At 44.7% G+C, this 17770-nt stretch overlaps 1 protein-coding gene across 1 annotated transcript in view; it reads left to right on the top strand.

Moving 5' to 3' along the window:
* The first annotated feature begins 467 nt into the window (after window positions 1-467).
* Window positions 468-17770, top strand: part of Far2 (fatty acyl-CoA reductase 2) — a 62750-nt gene continuing 45447 nt past the window's right edge. The window contains exon 1 of the mRNA XM_090319036.1: window positions 468-571. The gene's annotated coding sequence lies outside the window, so the exon portion shown is untranslated. The remainder of the gene's footprint in view (window positions 572-17770) is intronic.

Raw genomic sequence — 17770 nt, 5'->3', positions numbered from 1 at the left:
GAACAAAGGCCACATTCTAACTGGGGAGCAGGGGGCTGGGCAGACCTGGCCCTGAGAAACTCCCCAGCACCCAGCATCTCCCCACCCTGTCTCCACCCCTGGGGTGACTGTTTTCTAATCCTGGGCCCCCCCGGGTTGTTTCAGGGTGTCTCTGGTGGTGTGCCATAGACAATAAAGACAAAGCAAGCAAACCAAAACTGGGGTCCATGCCTGGCTGTCTTTCCTGATGGGGGGGAGCCCCCTCCGGGCTCTTCCTCTCCCTCCCGCCCACCCCTTCCCGCTTCCCCCCCCCCCACGCCCAGCCGGCCCGCGCCGCGCCGCGGACGGAGCGAGCAGCCCGAGCCTTGCGCTCCTCCCGCCCCAGGCGGGCGCGGGCTGCGGCGGCCCCGCGCGGACGGTCACAGGCGGCGGCTTCCCCGCCCCACGCCCCGGCCGCCGGCGGATATATAGAGTCACCGGGGAAGCCCGGAGCACAGCCGCTTCCCGGTGGCCCGGAGCTCCTCCCGCACCGGAGGGCGTCGGCGTCGAGCCGATCGTGAGCTGCCATCCCATCGCCCCGCGCACGGAGCAGGTACGCGGGCGCGCGGGGGAGCGAGCCTGGAGACGGGGCGCGGGGAGCCGAGCCTGGAGACGCGGCGCGGGGAGCGGAGCCTCCCGGGCCAGGGCGCGCGGGGAGCGGAGCCTCGGGACGCGGCGCGGGGAGCCGAGCCTCCCGGGCCAGGGCGCGCGGGGAGGGGGCGGCGGATCCCCGCAAAGGCGAGCGGCGAGGCGGCTCCGCCGCTGCCCGGGCCCCGCGCTCGGGCCTCCGTGGCACGTTCGGGGTCGGGGCCGAGTGGAGAGCGCGGGGTTCCCGGAGCCGCATCCCGGACGCGTCCTGGTACCCGGGCGGCTCCAGGGTTCGCGCGCGCGGCTCCGCCGCCCTGCCCGGCCCGGCGTCCACCCCTAGCCGGACCAGCGCCTTCCGCGAGGCCAGGGCCCTCGCCGGCCGCAGTCTGGGGGAGCGGAGGAGCGGGAGGGGAGGGTGGGGTGCAGGGGTTCCAGGCCCCCCCGCAGGCAGGCGCGCACACGGCGAGCCAGGACGATTCCCAGGGCAATCGCGATTCAAAACCATGTTCTAGAGACCCGAAGAATGTGTCCCACCTGCCAGCCGCTGTCACCATTGAAGGGGGGGTGATGAATATGTGAATACTTATACATAGGTGAGTAGGAGCAAGCACGCAGGAATCCTGAGTTCAAGTCCTGCGACGGGCAAACAAGGAGGGCGACATCAACATCATCATCATCATCATCATCATCATTATTATTATTATTATTATTATCATATGTCATCTTGGCCGTCTGTCTCCCGCCCCCTCCCCTCCCCTCTTTCCCCTCCTCTCCTCCCCATCTCTTTGTGCCATTACTGGGGCTGGAACTCAAGGACTCATGTTCCCCCTTACCATTCTCTCTGGAAGCTGGTGCTCCACTACTTGAGCCTCACCTCTACCTCCAGCTCTTTTCTGGTTACTTGGAAATAAGAGTCTGCCGAATCTCCCTTCCTGGCCTGGCTCTGAACCACCATCCTCAGATCTGAGCTTCCTGAATAGCTAGGATTACTGGCCTGAGCTACAAGCACCAGCTTGCCTTTTCTTTTTTTTCAGCAACCGTTTAGTATTTATTTATGTATTTATTATTTTTTATTGTCGGGGTAATGTATAGAGGGGTTACAGTTACATTCCCCAGATGGTAGGTACATTACTTCTCACACATGGATACCCCTTCTCATGGTTTTGTCCCCATTTCCCTCCCCCAACCCCTCCCAATCATCTTGCTTTCCCCCCTTCCATTTCCTATTTCAAATAAACAAATAAATGTACCTATAATATACCAGGTCAGATATAGTAACAATATGAGATGAACCATAAGGACAAAAAAAAGAGAAGAGAAATAACATAGTACATTAAGAACAACAATCACACAAGATAAAGCTCTTGTTTCCATATCCTAGAGTTCATTTCAGTTAGTCTCATCCTATATGACCTTATGTACCTAGGTTTTGCACTATTGTAATCCTCTGCTAGGAGAGTCCTAGATGTGTACTAATTATTACAAATGAGGGAAACCATTGTCCTTTTCTTGAAGATGCATTTATTGGTAACATTTGGTCCGCCTTAAGAATCTTTTGTTTTCTAATTTCATGTTGTCATTAAAACTCACTTCTTCCTAAATGTCATAGCTAGCATGAGTGTTTGGCATTGTGGCTTTTGTGGGCTTATTTATTTCTTCTTAAGAATCTGTATGTGTGTGTGTGTGTGTGTGTGTGTGTAAGAGTGTGCATGTGTGTGAGTGTTTGTGTGTGTGTAGTTGTCTCACAGTCTTACCCGGCATTTTCATTCTACCGTTTCAGCCACATCTCCCCTTCTGGCTTTTGGCTGGTTCATTTGAAATTAGAATCTTATGGACTTTTCTGCCTGGGCTGAATTCAAACCTAATTAGCTCAGATCATAGGCATGAGTCAGGATGAGCTTTCTAGAAGGAACTGGGACTTTCACATCATTCAGGTGTCCTGAGACACCTCATAAAGCCTTTCTTTATCTCAACTTCCCCATTGACAAACCTAACACAACATACAATATGTTCCATTTTTCTTAGTTGTATTATCTTTAAGAAAAAAGATAATAATTGTAATCATATCTAGTGACCTTAAATGGGTTCATGCTAACAAAGATGTTATTGTTAAAGACTTACCCTTTTTATTCCATCTTTCAGAAGTAGGTTGAGGAGAATTGCAGAACCTTTACAATCCATGGAACACACACACACACACACACACACACACACACAGAAAGAGAGCGAGAGAGAGAGAGAGAGACTAAGTCAGAGACAGCAACAGAAACAGAGTGCTATGCAAGCACTTTCTATCACTTGAGCAATGCTTCCAGACCAGCTTTTAATTGGTTATTTGGGAGATGAAATCTCGAGAACTTTTCTACTTGGGCTGACCTTGATCCATTATCTTCCAGATTTTAGCCTCCCAAGTAGATATGCTTACAGCCGTGAGCCACCGGCACATACTACATGAACACAGAAATCAAACACAAAGTAGGAGTCAAGGAGTAAGCTGTATTTTAAACATCCCTTCAGTGTTATCTGGACCGGGCTAGTAGCTCTAAGTCAGGACTTTTTAAGTCTCAAATATGCTTCCTAAATTAAATTAATGTTTTCACCTCATTCATGGGTACATTGACTGTGAGACTCTTATCTCTAATTATCCAACAACAACAACAACAAAACACACACACACACACAGTGGAGGGTCACAGAGTGAAAAAGCCACAGAGGAGTGCAAGGCCCCAAGTTCAAATCCCAGTACAGCACAAAAAGTAAATCATATGTTCCAAGTCTTAATCAAGTCACCTTTTAAAATATCCATGAGATGTCTAAAGGAGATAAAACTGGCCTCTCCCTACCAAACTCCTCTCTAGCTCTGGAACCCAGTGAAGAAGAGCCTGGAACACTTTCCTCCAAGCCCACACTCCATGCAGAACTGCCTTTCTCTGATGTCAGAAGTACCTTACCCAGTGTTCCCAAAGCTGGAGACTAGCTCGAAAGTTTTGAGTCCACAGACAGAGGAGAAGGAACTGGATCAGACTTCCATATTTGGGTCTTACAATGGGGCCCTGAGAAGGATGGAGATGGCTGTCCAGGATTGGGAGGTGGCAAAGCGCCTCAAGTCTAGTCCTGGGTGCAATGACTTACGACTTCATTGGCAAGCCAGAACAGGAAGCTATCTGGTCTTAACTGAGCTATTGATTTCTAATTAGGATGTTTCGTAATTAAGGCATTTCTTAAGTAGGGTATTAATCCTTTAATTAAGGTGTTAACTAATTATGGTATCAGTGAAGGAAGGGGGAGGGAAATGGTTTGAACAAGGAAATAAATGCTATCTTAGAACAGTCTCTCTGGTGAGGGTTAGACTTTTCTTCCTGAGTTTTGCCATTTTAGGGAATGCCACAAAATGACATATCATTATCCCCTGCCCCCACCCTTAGAAAAAGAGCAGCTATGAAAATAGTGGTAAGGGCCAGGAGTTTGGCCTAGTGGTTAAAGTGCTTGCCTGGCATGCACGAAGACCCAGGTTCGATTCCTCGGTACCACATACATAGCAAAAAGCCGGAAGTGGTGCTGAGGCTCAAGTGGTAGAGCTCTAGCCTTGAGAAAGTCCAAGGACAGAGCTCAAGCCCTGAGCTCAAGCCCAGGACTGGCAAAAAAAAAAAGAAAAGAAAAAGAAAATAGTGGTAAGAACTTTTTAAAAAATCATGTAATGCAATCATACCTTGAAAGAAATTCAGGTAGTGGAAATATGGCTTAAGTGGTAGAGCACTAGCCTGAAGCCAAAAAGCTAAGGAAGAGCATGAGGCCCTGAATTTAAAGCCTGCACAAAAATAACTGAATACATAAATAATTTTAAATTTAATAAAAATTCAACTGGTAAAGAAAATACTATTCAGGGTGGGAGTGTGGGAGGGGAAGCATTTTCCCCTATTTTCTTTCCCCCTTTCTGAAAGTAAGTTACTGGGATGTTTTGCTTAAGGCTGGAGCTCTACCACTTGTGCCATACCTCCATGTCCAGCTTATTTTTTTGCCCATCCTGGGGCTTGAACTCAGGGCCTGAGAACCGTCCTTGGGCTTTCTTCAAGGCTAGCACTGTACCACGTGAACCACAGCACCACTTCTGACTTTTTCTATGTACGTGGTACCGAGGAATCAAACTCAGAGCTTCATGCATGATAGGCCAAACTCCCAGCCCCTACTTCCAGCTTTTTGATGGTTAATTCAAGATAAGAATCTCACTTTTCTGCTTGAACTGGTCTTGAATTTCAGTCTTCAGATCTTAGCCTTCTGACTACCTGAGATTACAGGCCGGAGATATCATTGTCCAACCTCTCTTCTCCTTATCGACTGTTTCAAACAGTGTGTTTGGGGGTCCTTAGTTTTTTGAGCTATTAACTCTTGGTTAAGTAAATCAGAAAAGCTTTCCAGAACAGACATCTAATCCTGAAAAATACTTGATTTAACATAAGCCCGTTTATTGAAGGAATGATCAGTGCCTTTACTATTCTAATGCATATTAAAAATCAGTTAAAAAGAGAGACACACACACATTCTATGTCCCATTTCCCAAATTCCTTTGACCTTGAAATGCTTGTTTCCTGGTATCTAACAAATTCAGCATTGAGCACAACCTCCTCTGGGAAACACTGTCCTATATTAATAGATTAAACTTTTAATAGCCAGAGCTCTCTGTCAACCATAAGCTTCCTATTTGGGGGGGGGGCGGGTGGAGAAGAAAGTACTGGGGCTTCATCTTAGGGTCTGGGCACTGTCCCATTAGCTTTTTTTGTACAAGACTGATGCTCTATTACTTGAGCCACACATAACTCCACTTTTGGCTTTAGTGTGGTTAATTGGAGATGAGAACCCCACAGACTTTTCTATCTGAGGTGGCTTCAAAAAATTCCTCCTCCTACCTTAGCCTCCTGAGAAGCAGGCTGCTGGAAATAGTGGGTAATTCTGACTTTCAAAACCTTGTTGATGTACCGCTGATCTTTTCAACAAAAGTGGTTACTAAATTTACCAGTCGCGAGTAACACTAATGGCTTTGCTTTTCATCTGATGCGTATATTAGTGGTAAGATGGGCAAGTAGATAACTTGACTTATTATTGGCACTATTGTGACAATGCCCTGTTTAAAACTAGATGAGTGAAATAGCTAGCATTCTATTGCTATATGTAAGTGAATTGAAGATAGTCATTTAAATTTCATCGTTGACATTACTGTTATTTACCAGTGAATCCAGGTATTTATTGGCCATTAAGATCCAATCGTTGGAAGGTCGGAATCTCATTCTCCCAAGTGAATCGGATTCTAGATATGAACCACCAACACCCAACATATTTGTATTTTTTTCTTTCTCTTCTAAGTTACTCCTTTCTCATTGTGAATTCAACCTCATAACAACTGTGTTTTGTTTACATGAGCACTTCAGGACATTCTGTCCTGCAGATAAACAAAGATAGACATTTGTTCTTTCACCCAAGGAGCTTTCAGACCCTGGAAACCCATTTATGGTAGCTTTTTCAAAGCAGCAGAAATCTTTGATGGCTCAAATGTGTTCCTTTCTCTCAACCAAAACGAGTAGCACCCTGTACGTGTCAGGATTACTTCCTTTAGTGAGATTACAATATTTCTGGCCTCTTTCTTTTTTTTTTTTTCCTCCTGCTATTTTGGGCCTCTGCTGCCAAAACGGTATTTATGCAAAGTACGCTGGGTGCAGGACTGGGTTTAGGTAAATTTAGATCTCCATTTTGTTTTTCTATTTTTTTGTCGGATGTGACATGAGCCTTAACAAATCCTGAGCCTGAGCACTGTTCCTGAGCTTCTTCTCTCCCCCACCCCAAGGCTAGTGCCTTACCCCTGGAGCCACAGCTCCACTTCTGTTTTTAGTGCTTAATAAGAGTCTCATTGACTTTCCTGCCTGAGCTGACTTGGAACCAAGATCCTCAGATCTCATCTCATCAGCTAGGATTACAGGTGTGAGCACCCGCTGACACGACTTCTTTTAAGGTTGGGGGGGGGGTGTGCATGTGTGCTTGATGGTGGTTTCAGACTCCAGCCTACTGCGATCTGTTTCCTGTCTTGATTGTGGCCCTGGCCACATGTGCACACACAGGAAGGAAGGAACTACTCCAACCATTAACTGATGGATAAGAAGTCAGGGCTTATGAAGATCACCGTTATTGCTCTGTGAATGTTTTACAAGTGCACAGTTCTATACAAAAACAATGACCCCGTCAATCACGGAGCTGACACATTATGTACAGGTGGCATCCAAGACCCATGGAGATGAGGACATAGCTGTGAGGCAGATGTAAAGGATCCAACGTGATCACTGTTGAAGCGTGAGAAACTTCTAGCGCAAGAGTCTACTCTAAGAAGTGGACTAAAGAATATTTTCAGGGGCTGGGAGTTTGGCCTAGCGGTAGAGTGCTTGCCTAGCACGCACGAAGACCCGGGTTCAGTTCCTCAGTACCACGTACACAGGAAAAAAAGCCAGAAGTGGTGCTGAGGCTCAAGTGGTAGAGCTCTAGCCTTGAGAAAGTCCAAGGACAGTGCTCGGGCCCTGAGCTCAAGCCCAGGACTGGCAAAAAAAAAAAAAAGAATATTTTCAGACCCAGACATCAGTGGCTCCTGCCTGTAATCCCACCCACTTATGACACTGGGTTCTAAGGAGCTTGGTTTGAAGATAACCAGGGCAGGAAAGTCCACTTATCTCCATTAGCCAGCAAAAAGCTGGACATGGATCTGTGGCTCAAGTAGTAGAGAACCAGTCTAGAGTAAAAACAAAAAAAGCCAAGTAAGAGCATCAGGCTCTGAGTTCAAGTCCCACTGATGGTACAAAAATGTTAAAAAAATTACCTTTGATATTAAAACATTCCCTTTTGGGCCTGGAGACATGGTTCCAGTGGAAGGACATCTACCTCCCAAGCATAGTTCAAAGCCCTGTAACTGAGTTCCAACCAAAAGAAAACACAAAACAATTCCCCTGTTCTTTGGATCACACATGCCTATATGGAAATCAGCATCTTTTTTTGCCTGACTAAAAACATCAATGAAAGAAATGATTTGATGTGTTTCTCTTTGTATGTATATGTGTATGTTCCTGTCCCAGGGCTTGAACTTAGGACTAGGCACTGTCCCTAAGTTTCATTGTTCAAGACACTTGTTCTACTTGAGCCACAGCTCCATTTCCAGCTGTTTAATTGGAGATAAGGGTCTCACAGACTTTCCTGCTCAGACCAGGTTAGGCAGGAAACTGCAATCCTCAGATTTTGGCCTCCTGCACTGTAGCTAGGATTATACGGGCATAAGCCACCATCACCTGATTCTTGATGTTCATTTTTTATTTTAGTTTATTTGCTTATTATTTGCCAGTCCCGGGACTTGAACTCAGGGTATGGGCACTGTCCCTGAGCTTCTTTTGTTCAAGGTTAATGCTTTACCCCTTGAGCCACAGCACCACTTCCAGCCTTTTTTGTGTATGTTGTATGGAGAAGTGGAACCCAGGGTTTTGTGCATACTAGGTAAGCCCTCTACCATTAGACCATACTATTGGCTTAATGTTCATTTTTAAATGAGCAATTTTCTCAGAAGCTAAATCATGGGTGTGGAAGATAGTTATCCCAACAGATAAATATTTGGTGTTGGAGCACAAAATTAGAAATGAGTCAGAGCCCTCTTGCAAAGTCCAATTTTTTTTTTTTGTTTCCAGAGTCCTAATATTCTAGTGTACAATGGTTACCATGGAAACGGGCCAGAGACCATGTCAGCAGGTCACTGTGTGGACATTGTTATGTAGAGAAACCAGTACACAAACCTGGCAGACAGCTTTTCCAGAAGCTCTGACGGTTGAAGGACTTCAATTTCCTTCACTATTCTTACTCAACTTCCTTATCTGTGGTTTCAGACAAGCACCCAACAAGCTCTCTCTCAGACCTTTAGGAGAAAAATACTAAAGAGTTTGCATTAAGTGTGTGTGTGTGCACGCGTGCGCGCGAGTGTGTGTGTGTGTGTGACAGAGAAAGTACTGGAACTTGAACTCTGGGACTGGACACTGTCCCTGAGTTTTTCTTCTCTCTCTCTCTCTCTCTCTCTCTCTCTCTCTCTCTCTCTCTCTCTCTCTCTCTCTCTCTCTCTCTCTCTCTCTCTCCTCTCTTTCTCTCTCCACCAATTCTGGGGCTTTGGCTTGAACTCAGGACCTGGACACTGTTCTGAGCTTTTGCACTCAAGGCTAGCATTTTACTTTCTGCTTTCAGCCAAAGCACCACTTCTAGTTTTCTGATGGTTAATTGAAATTAAGCGTCTCGTGGACTTTCCAAGGCTGGCCTTGAACACAGTCCTTGGATCTCAACCTTCTGAGTCACCAGAATTATAGGCATGAGACACCAGCTTCCAGCCTTCCCTGAGCTTATCTGTCACAGCTCCACTCTGGGCTTTTTGGAGATAAGAGTCTCATAGACTTTTTTTTTTGCCAAAACTGTTAGTCCTCCTATCTCAGTCTCCAGGGTAATTGGGATTCCAAGTGTGAGAGATGTGAGAGGAATTATTTATGAGCCCCAGAACAACTCTGCAAGGTAAGCTGAGGGTCAGCCGGTCTCTCCACGCTGTTAATGCAGCCTCTGCTTTCTGAAGGAAAGGTGTTCTGCTGTCCCCTGCTTCCCCATGCTGCTGTCTCATGTCCTTCCTTGAAAATCCCTTGAGGTTAACTTCTGAGCATGCTCACCAGGTCATCATGTGGTTAGCTGGGCATGCTGAGACTGGCTCCCTCGGGTGGGGCACTAAAACTTTCTAGTTTTAGCACTACCTTTGACTACAAATCTTGAAATGTGACAGTTCACCAGGGCAGGGGTGACATTATGTATGTGTGGGGCGGGGGGAGGCAGGGCTGGAGCTTTGAACTTAGGGACTTATTCTCTTGCTTATCTTTTTCACTCAGCTAGTGCTCCACTACTTGAGTTACAACTCCACTTCCAATGTTTATCTGGCTAATTGGAACTAAGAGTCTCATGGACTTTCCTGCCCAGACTGACTTTGATCTGCAATCCTCAGATCTCATCCTCTTGAGTGGTGAGATTCCACGTGCGAGAGTTGTAAGCAAGACCACCAGACACAAGATTCAACCCAAAAGAAAGTCTTTCTTACCAGTGGGACAACACTGTACAGTCAGAGTACCCAAAAAGTCCAGTGCCCAGTCTGGTCTCATGGCCCAAGCACAGTTCATAAGCCCTATAACTGAGTTCCAACCTTATGACCAAAACAAAACACAAAACAATTCCCATGTTCTTTGGCTTATACATGCTTATATGGAAATCAGCATCCTTTTTGCCTGACCAAAAACATCAATGAAAGAAAGAGTTTGATGTTTATTTTCTTTTTTCTTTTTTTTTTTTTTTGCCAGTCTTGGGCTTGAGCTCAGGGCCTGAGCACTGTCCTTGGACTTTCTCAAGGCTAGAGCTCTACCACTTGAGCCTCAGCACCACTTCCAGCTTTTTTCTATGTATGTGGTACCGAGGAATCGAACCCGGGTCTTCATGCATGCCAGGCAAGCACTTTAACCACTAGGCCAAACTCCCAGGCCTGATGTTTATTTTCTCTGTGTATGTATGTGTGTGTGTTCCGGTCCCAGGGCTTGAACTCAGGGCCTAGGTACTGTCCCTGAGCTTCATTGTTCAAGACAAGTGTTTTACCACTTGAGCCACAGCTCCACCATCCCACTTACCATAGGCATATTCTAGGGGCTGGGAGTTTGGCCTAGTGGTAGAGTGCTTGCCTAGTATGCATGAAGACCTGGGTTCAATTCCTCGATACCACATACATAGAAAAAGCTGGAAGTGGTGCTGTGGCTCAAGTGATCAAGCTCTAACTTTGAGAAAGTGCAAGGACAGTTCTCAGGCCATGAGCTCAACACGGACTGTCACAAAAAAGGAAAAGAAAAAGAAAAAATCATAGGCATATTCCAGTTCTTACAAATGAGGGAAGCCATGCAATCTATTTTTCTTTGGGTTTGGCTTACTTCACTCAGTATAATTTTTTCCAGGTCTTTCTTTTCCTTTATGAATGGGGAAGTGTCGTTCTTTCTGATGTGTATCTATACCACATCATCTCCATCCATTCATCTACAGAGCGGCATCTGGGTTGGCTCCATATGTTAGCCATGGTAAATAAGGCTGCAATGAACATGCTTGTGCTGGTAGTTTGAGTGTGGCCTTGTTTGTGGTCATTTGGTTAAATGCCCAGGAGTGGGATTGCTGGGTCATAGGGGAGCTCTATGTTTGGTCTTTTGAGGAACCTCCATACTACTTTCCAGAGTGGTTGAACAAGTTTGCACTTCCAACAATAGTGTGGAAGCTTTCACCTTTGGTCACATCCCTGTCGACATCTGTTGTTATTAGTTTTCTTGATGATAGCCATTCTAACTGATGTATGGTAGAAACTCGATGTTGTTTTGATTTGCATTTATTTTTTCTTTTTTCTACCACTGGAGCCACAGCACCACTTCCAGCTTTTTCTGTATATGTGGTACCAAAGAATCGAACCCAGGGCTTTGTGCATGCTAGGCGAGCACTCTACCACTAGACCACACTCCTGGCTCATGATTTGCATTTCTTTTATGAGCAGAGATGGTGATCATTTCTTCATGTATCTCTTGGCAATTCATATGTCCTCTTCAGAGGAGTCTCTCTTTAAGCCTTTAGCCCACTTGTTAATGGGGAGGTTTTTTCTTTGGGTGTTGGTTTTGGGGAAATTTAATTTCTTATATTTTAGATATGAGGCCCTTGTCTATTGTATGGCTAGTGAAGATCTTCTCCTGATCTGTGGGCTTTCTATATAGCTTGCCTGCTAGGTCCCTTGTCCTGCTGAAGCTCTGCTGTTTGTTGCAATCCCATTTCACACTCTACTCTTTATAGCCTTGTGTTTTTCTTGTTCCCATGTGAGCATTCTCATCCTGCTGTCTATAACAAAATGATTCCCAGAGGTCAGACTAAGTCAACGGTGGCTCCACGGAGTTGTCTACAGTGGACTCATAGCTTATGAATTGTCCTGATACATAATTTGGTACTTTTTTTTTTCTCGTGACTTGCTTGAATGGAGATGCATGGTGACTCACTCACTCAACAAGGAAGTTTGCTTTGGGTGAATGAATGGCCGTAACTTCTCACTTGAATCAACAGCTCTGGATGATATTTGATCCCTAATTGGTAAACTTCATAGAAGAAACAAGAATTTTAAATAGTAGTAGTAGCCATGAAAGGAAAGTCCTTACAATTAGTTACTAATAATGAGGAGTGTGTGTGTGTGTGTGTGTGTGTGTGTGTGTGTGTGTTGGCACTTGGGCCCTACTTGCTTTCCTTCAGCTTTTATTTCCCTCAAGGCATGTGCTCTATTACTCAATCCACCGATCTACCTCTGGTTTTGTGCTGGTTGGTTGAAGAATAATGTTCACAGACTTTTCTGCCTAGGCTGGCTTCGAACTGGGATCCTCAGATCTCATCCTCCTGAGTAGCTAGGATTATAGGGATGAACATTATTATCTGGTTAATAATGAGATTCTTAAAGCGATCACAAGTAAAAAGTGTAGAGAAGACAAATGTGAATGCTGTCATAGATGAAATACAAGATGATTTCTGTATTCAAGTATCAGGAAGTGGGAGTGAATGGGATCCTGATAAACAGAACCCGCACAGTCACTCACATGTATAATCCCAGCTACTCAGGAAGCTGAGCTACAAGGTCAGAGCAGAAAAATCCATGAGCCTCTTATCTCTTATTAGCTAGCAAAATGCCAGCTGTGCCACTTGAGCTGTGGCTCAAGTGATAGAGCTTGAGCAATACAAGCTAGGGGACAGTGCCCAGGCCCTGAGTTCAAGTCCCTGAAAAGAAAGGAAGGAAGGGGAGGAAGGAAGGAAAGAAGGAAGGAAGGAAAACGAGAGGAAGGGAAAAGTCTTTCCTGCTCTAGTTATCCTAAGACCATTTGGGAGTTACTGAACTTTAACCTTGTTCCATAAAAGGAAGGAAGATAATTAAGCCCTTTGTTGACACAAGTTGCTACTATTTATGATGCTATGAGTGTATCCGGGACAACTTGCACTGTGGCAAGCGAGGATTATCCTAATGGCATTCCAGATCACCTCACTGCTGGGGACAGTGAGATGAGTTTCCTCTGTACGGAACTGTGATAAGGAGCCTGGTGCCGGTGACTCACGCCTGTAAATGCAGCTACTCAAGACACTGGGGATCATGGTTGGAAGGCAGCTCAGGCAGACGAATCACCATATCTCCATTCAACCAGCAAAATGTTTGAAGTGGAAACGTGGCTCAAGTGGAGAAGTGGCAGCCATGAATTCAAAAGGCAAAGAGGAGTGTACGGGCCTGAATTGAAGCCCCAGTACACACTCACACACACACACACACACACACACACACACACACGTGCCACGCATTGTGCCTATATGTCTTGAACCCTCAGTTGTAAAGAACCAGTTCAGGAAGAATTGAAGGTTGTTATGTGATAGAGCTCAGTCGCTGCTTTAGGCTTTGGTCAGAAAGTATTTGGAGAGAGACCGGACATGTGACACACCACCCTCTCTGGAACACAGCGAATACTTAGCTGGAATTCATTATTTTCTGATAGTATCATCAGGGCCTCAGGAGGCCTTCTTGTTAGAGATATTTTATCTGATCATTGTTCCTTTCGTCTAATTACATGTATTTGCCTAAGATTATCAGCTGTATCATTCCATGGGCATATCCATCCAATTCGTTCTCCATCCATGCAGCCATCAATCCATGCATCAATCTATGCAACTATGAATCTGCCACTTATTCATTCATGTGTTTGTGCCTGTGTATCCAATCATGAGTACATCTATCAATTTATGAATCTATGCACTATGTACCCATCCATCTATCCATGCATCATCCACCATGGATCAAACCATGCATTAATCCATGCATCCAGGTATCTGTGCATTTATCCATGATCTGTACTTCTGTGCAAGCATCCATACATTCATTCATGCATTCACCCATTCATGTGTACATGCATTCACTTATGCATTTATTATCCCTACATGAATGCATGTATCATCCATGCATGCAAGCATACATACATACAGGCATCTATGAAATCTGTGCAGTAATTCACAAATGCAGCCAAGTATCTATACATGCACCTAGCTTGCTGTGTAGTCATTTATCCATGCATCCACTCATTAATCTGTGCATCCGTTCATGAAACCCATGCATAGATCTGTGCATTCACAAATCCATCAGTGGATCCCTGTAACATCCATTCATGAATCCATTCATGATGCATTCATGCATCTCTCATTTCCCCATGAATGTGTGGGTGGGTGATACATACATATATATATATATATACACAGAGGGGTGAATACATATAGCATGCATGTAGGCACCAATGCACACATGCAACATTGCATTGATGTGTGCATACCTCTACCCATGCAGTGTAAGTACATGTGTCCATGCATTGATCTATGTACCCATTCATATATTGACCAGCCCTGCTTCACTGCATTGATTCATGCATCCAAAAGTCCACTCATGCACCCATTCATTCACAAACCCATACATTCATCCTTCCATACAATGTAGTCATGAATCTATGCTTTATCCACTCATATGCATGCAAATATATAGGTATCTATATAGCAATGTGCAAATGCAATATAGAACCACAAAGCATCCACTATGTAGTTATTTATCATCCATGCATGCATCTGCATCTCAATTCATGCATCTATTATCCATCCATCCATGCACACATGCATTTGTGCCTGCATCCACTTCTAGATCCATGCATTTATTCATGCACCTACCCTCCATCCATAAATGCACACACTCATACTCCATGCTCAAGACTAGCACTCTACCACTTGATCCTTAGCGCCAGTTCCAGCATTTTTGATAATTAATTGGAGAATCTCATGGGATTTTCTGCTGAGGCTGGCTTTGAACTCTTATCCTCAGATCTCAGCCTCCCAGGTCACAAGAATTACATTATATTCTGAGCCACCAGCCCAGCCTGGCTCAAAATATAACATATCTTTATGTATTTCTTTATAAGTTCAAGCAGAACATTCTCTAGTTAGCATTTTACCTTGGTTGGCAATGGCACTCAAAATTTATTATCATTTGTGTATCAAGCCCACAAATTTACTTTTCTTTTCCGTATATGTCTTAGCCGACTACATTAAGTTGAAAATGAATGGTTACAAAGAGGCTCTGATTTTCAGAGTCCATGTCCTCTCCTTATTTCTTGGGGAAATACTTAAAACACCTTTGGTGACCCTACCTCTGTATATACCACAGATTGAGAGCTTGATTAATTTGATTGAATGCCACTGTGAATTACCAAATGCCACTGAATTAACTGTACGTTTTTACCTGGTTTGTTGCCTGACCTAAGACTTTCAACACAAAGGTCAAAAATCTCAGAGAGGCCGATCTTCCTCTACCATAAAGAACCTTACAGAACTCAGCTGGGATTGCTGTCTATGCAGGCCACAGAAATCAATTTGAATCTGCAGTTCTGGAGTGATAATAGGACACACTTTAAATAAAGAAGGTTCAGGCAAGTTAAATGATCACAAGATTGTGTGTGTGTGTGTGTGTGTGTGTGTGTGTGTGTGTGTGTGCATACACATGCACAAGCGTGCCTGTGCGTGCCAATACTAGGGCTTGAGCGCAGTTTCTTGAGCTTTCCCCTTGTTTTTTTCACTCAAGCTTTACTTCCAGCTTTTATGGTGCCTAATTGAAGAATCTCACAGATTCCCCTACCTCATCTGTTCTAGAACCACAATCCTCCTATCTCAACCTCCTGAGTAGCTAGGATTGCAGACCTGAACCATCTGAGCTCAGACAAGTATGTATGTGTGATGCTATGAATTGAAATGGATGGTATGCAACCTGACAGCACGTGACCAAGCTGTTGTCCGAAAACAGTTCACTGATGAGCCAAGAACACTGATTTGTCTAGCTGTGCCAAGCAATACATGCAACACCATAGCCAGAACAAGCACAGAAAAACTGAAAGCTTTCTCTGCTGGTAAGGACTCAGGACCCATTGCCATGGAAGTGCTAAATGGCTTAGTTTACAATTGCTATGAGAACTCTATCTGAAACTTGATCTTTGATTCATTTACAAGTTCCACCAAAACATGGTCTTGACAGACTGTCACATTCTCCTGGTGTAGGAAAGTGGCTTTGTTTAGGCCAAAGGGAGAATTCACTTGGACTGACGCTGAGGAATTCAGTCCTTTTAGAAGCGCAGACACTCCCTCCCAGCCCTCCTGTGTACCTCCACAGAGCTTGCCTGCTAACAGACCTTTCCGAGCCCAGCCACTGGATTCCCACTTCTCAGGAGACAACTATCCCTTCCAAGTAAATAGTGGACTGGTGGATCCTCAGGAAGTCAGTGTCTTGACTACTTCTTTAGCTAAGCAGATGGATTCCCTGTGGCTTCCAGTTAGCAGAGAAGGAGCTGTGGCCCCGGGACTAGCTGTTTGTAAGAAATAACATCTTTTCATTCTTCCTCACATCCAAGTAAGAAACGAAGGAACACATAACAACAAATAATTCCCTTCACCATTTTGTAATGTATTGGATCTCCAGGAACTAAATACAATAAATTGCTCTTTTCTGATTGTGCATATTTGAATACTCCCTGTTTAGCATTTAAGAAAAGAGATATTAATGGAGCTGGGATTACAATTCCGTGCTTAAATTGTAGGAAGCCAAGGGTTTGATCCCCAACCTAAGGGTATGGAAAGGGGGGAGGGGAGAGGAGGGGGAGGGAGCGCACTAAGAGAGAAGAAAGAAGTGCTGGAAGAAGGAAGGAAGGAAGGAAGGAAGGAAGGAAGGACGGACTGACTAGATGCTGGAAACCTCTACAGAGTTTCAGAATACTGAACCACACAAGATTCAAGAGAAATGATTGACATTTGCTAAGCAGCTTCTGTACGCTAGGTAATGTGAAGGGTGGTTATGTATAGTATCTCCTTTGAGAGTCTCCACATGAGAGATGACTTGCCAATCACAGTTAATCACTGATGGAGCCAGCATAGACCTTTACTTGTGGATAACTTTATATCCTCAGAGTTCTTTCAACAGCATCTAAACATGCTCAGATTTCTAGTTTGAAAAATAATATCTGTGATATCTTTACCCAATAGCTGTAAGGTTCCAGGAAAGAATGCATTTAACTGGGCACTGGTAGTTTACGCCTTTAATCGTAGTTACTGAAGAAGCTAAGAACTGAGGATCCAGGTTCAAACCAATCCAGGTAGGGAAGTCTGTGAAACTCTTATCTCTAATTAACTACTAAGGGCCGGGAGTTTGGCCTAGTGGTAGAGGGCTTGCCTGGCATGCACGAAGACCCGGGGTTCAATGCCTCAGTACCACATACATAGAAAAAAAGCTGGAAATGGTGCTGAGGCTCAAGTGGTAGAGCTCTAGCTTTGAGAAAGTCCAAGGACAGTGCTCAGGCCCTGAGCCCAAGCCAAGGACTGGCAAAAAAATAATAATTAACTACTAAAAAGCCAAAAGTGGAGCTGTGATTCAAGTGGTAGAGCACCAGCCTTGAATGGGACAGTACCTATGCCCTGAGTTCAAGCCCCACTAACACACACACACACGCACACACACACACACACACACACACACAGATTTCACTTGTACATGCCCTAACAGCATCAACTACCATACCTGCATTTATTTAAGAGATGAGATTCATTATTAGAATAGGGGCTTTGTGTGTGTGCATGCACATGTGTGTGTGTCTCTGTGTATGTACATGCATGTTAGTGCTAATTCTCGTGCTCTACCCCTTGAACCACAGCATTGAGTTTTTAGTAATTGATTGGACACAGAGTCTCACTGACTTTCCTGCCTGGGTTGGCTTTGAACCACAATCCTTAGATCTCACTTTCCTGAGTAGATAGGATGATAGATGACAGCTATGTAGCACCAGCACCTGGCCTACTTTTTTTTTAAAGAACAATTTTAGGTTCACAGCAAAACACAGGGACCCATGTTCCAGAACGTTCCCAAACCCACCATGCATACAGTGCCTTTATCACCGTGCAGCGTCAGCTATTTCATTGATGAATTCCACATTCATAGTCCACATGAGGAGCAGCACTGGTT

This window comes from Megascapheus bottae, chromosome 2 (genome assembly GCF_031878675.1).
Source record: "Megascapheus bottae isolate mThoBot1 chromosome 2, mThoBot2.hap1, whole genome shotgun sequence".
Taxonomy (NCBI): domain Eukaryota; kingdom Metazoa; phylum Chordata; class Mammalia; order Rodentia; family Geomyidae; genus Megascapheus; species Megascapheus bottae.
The sequence above is the reverse complement of the archived record's forward strand: the minus strand, read 5'-3'. Positions and strand labels throughout refer to the sequence as shown.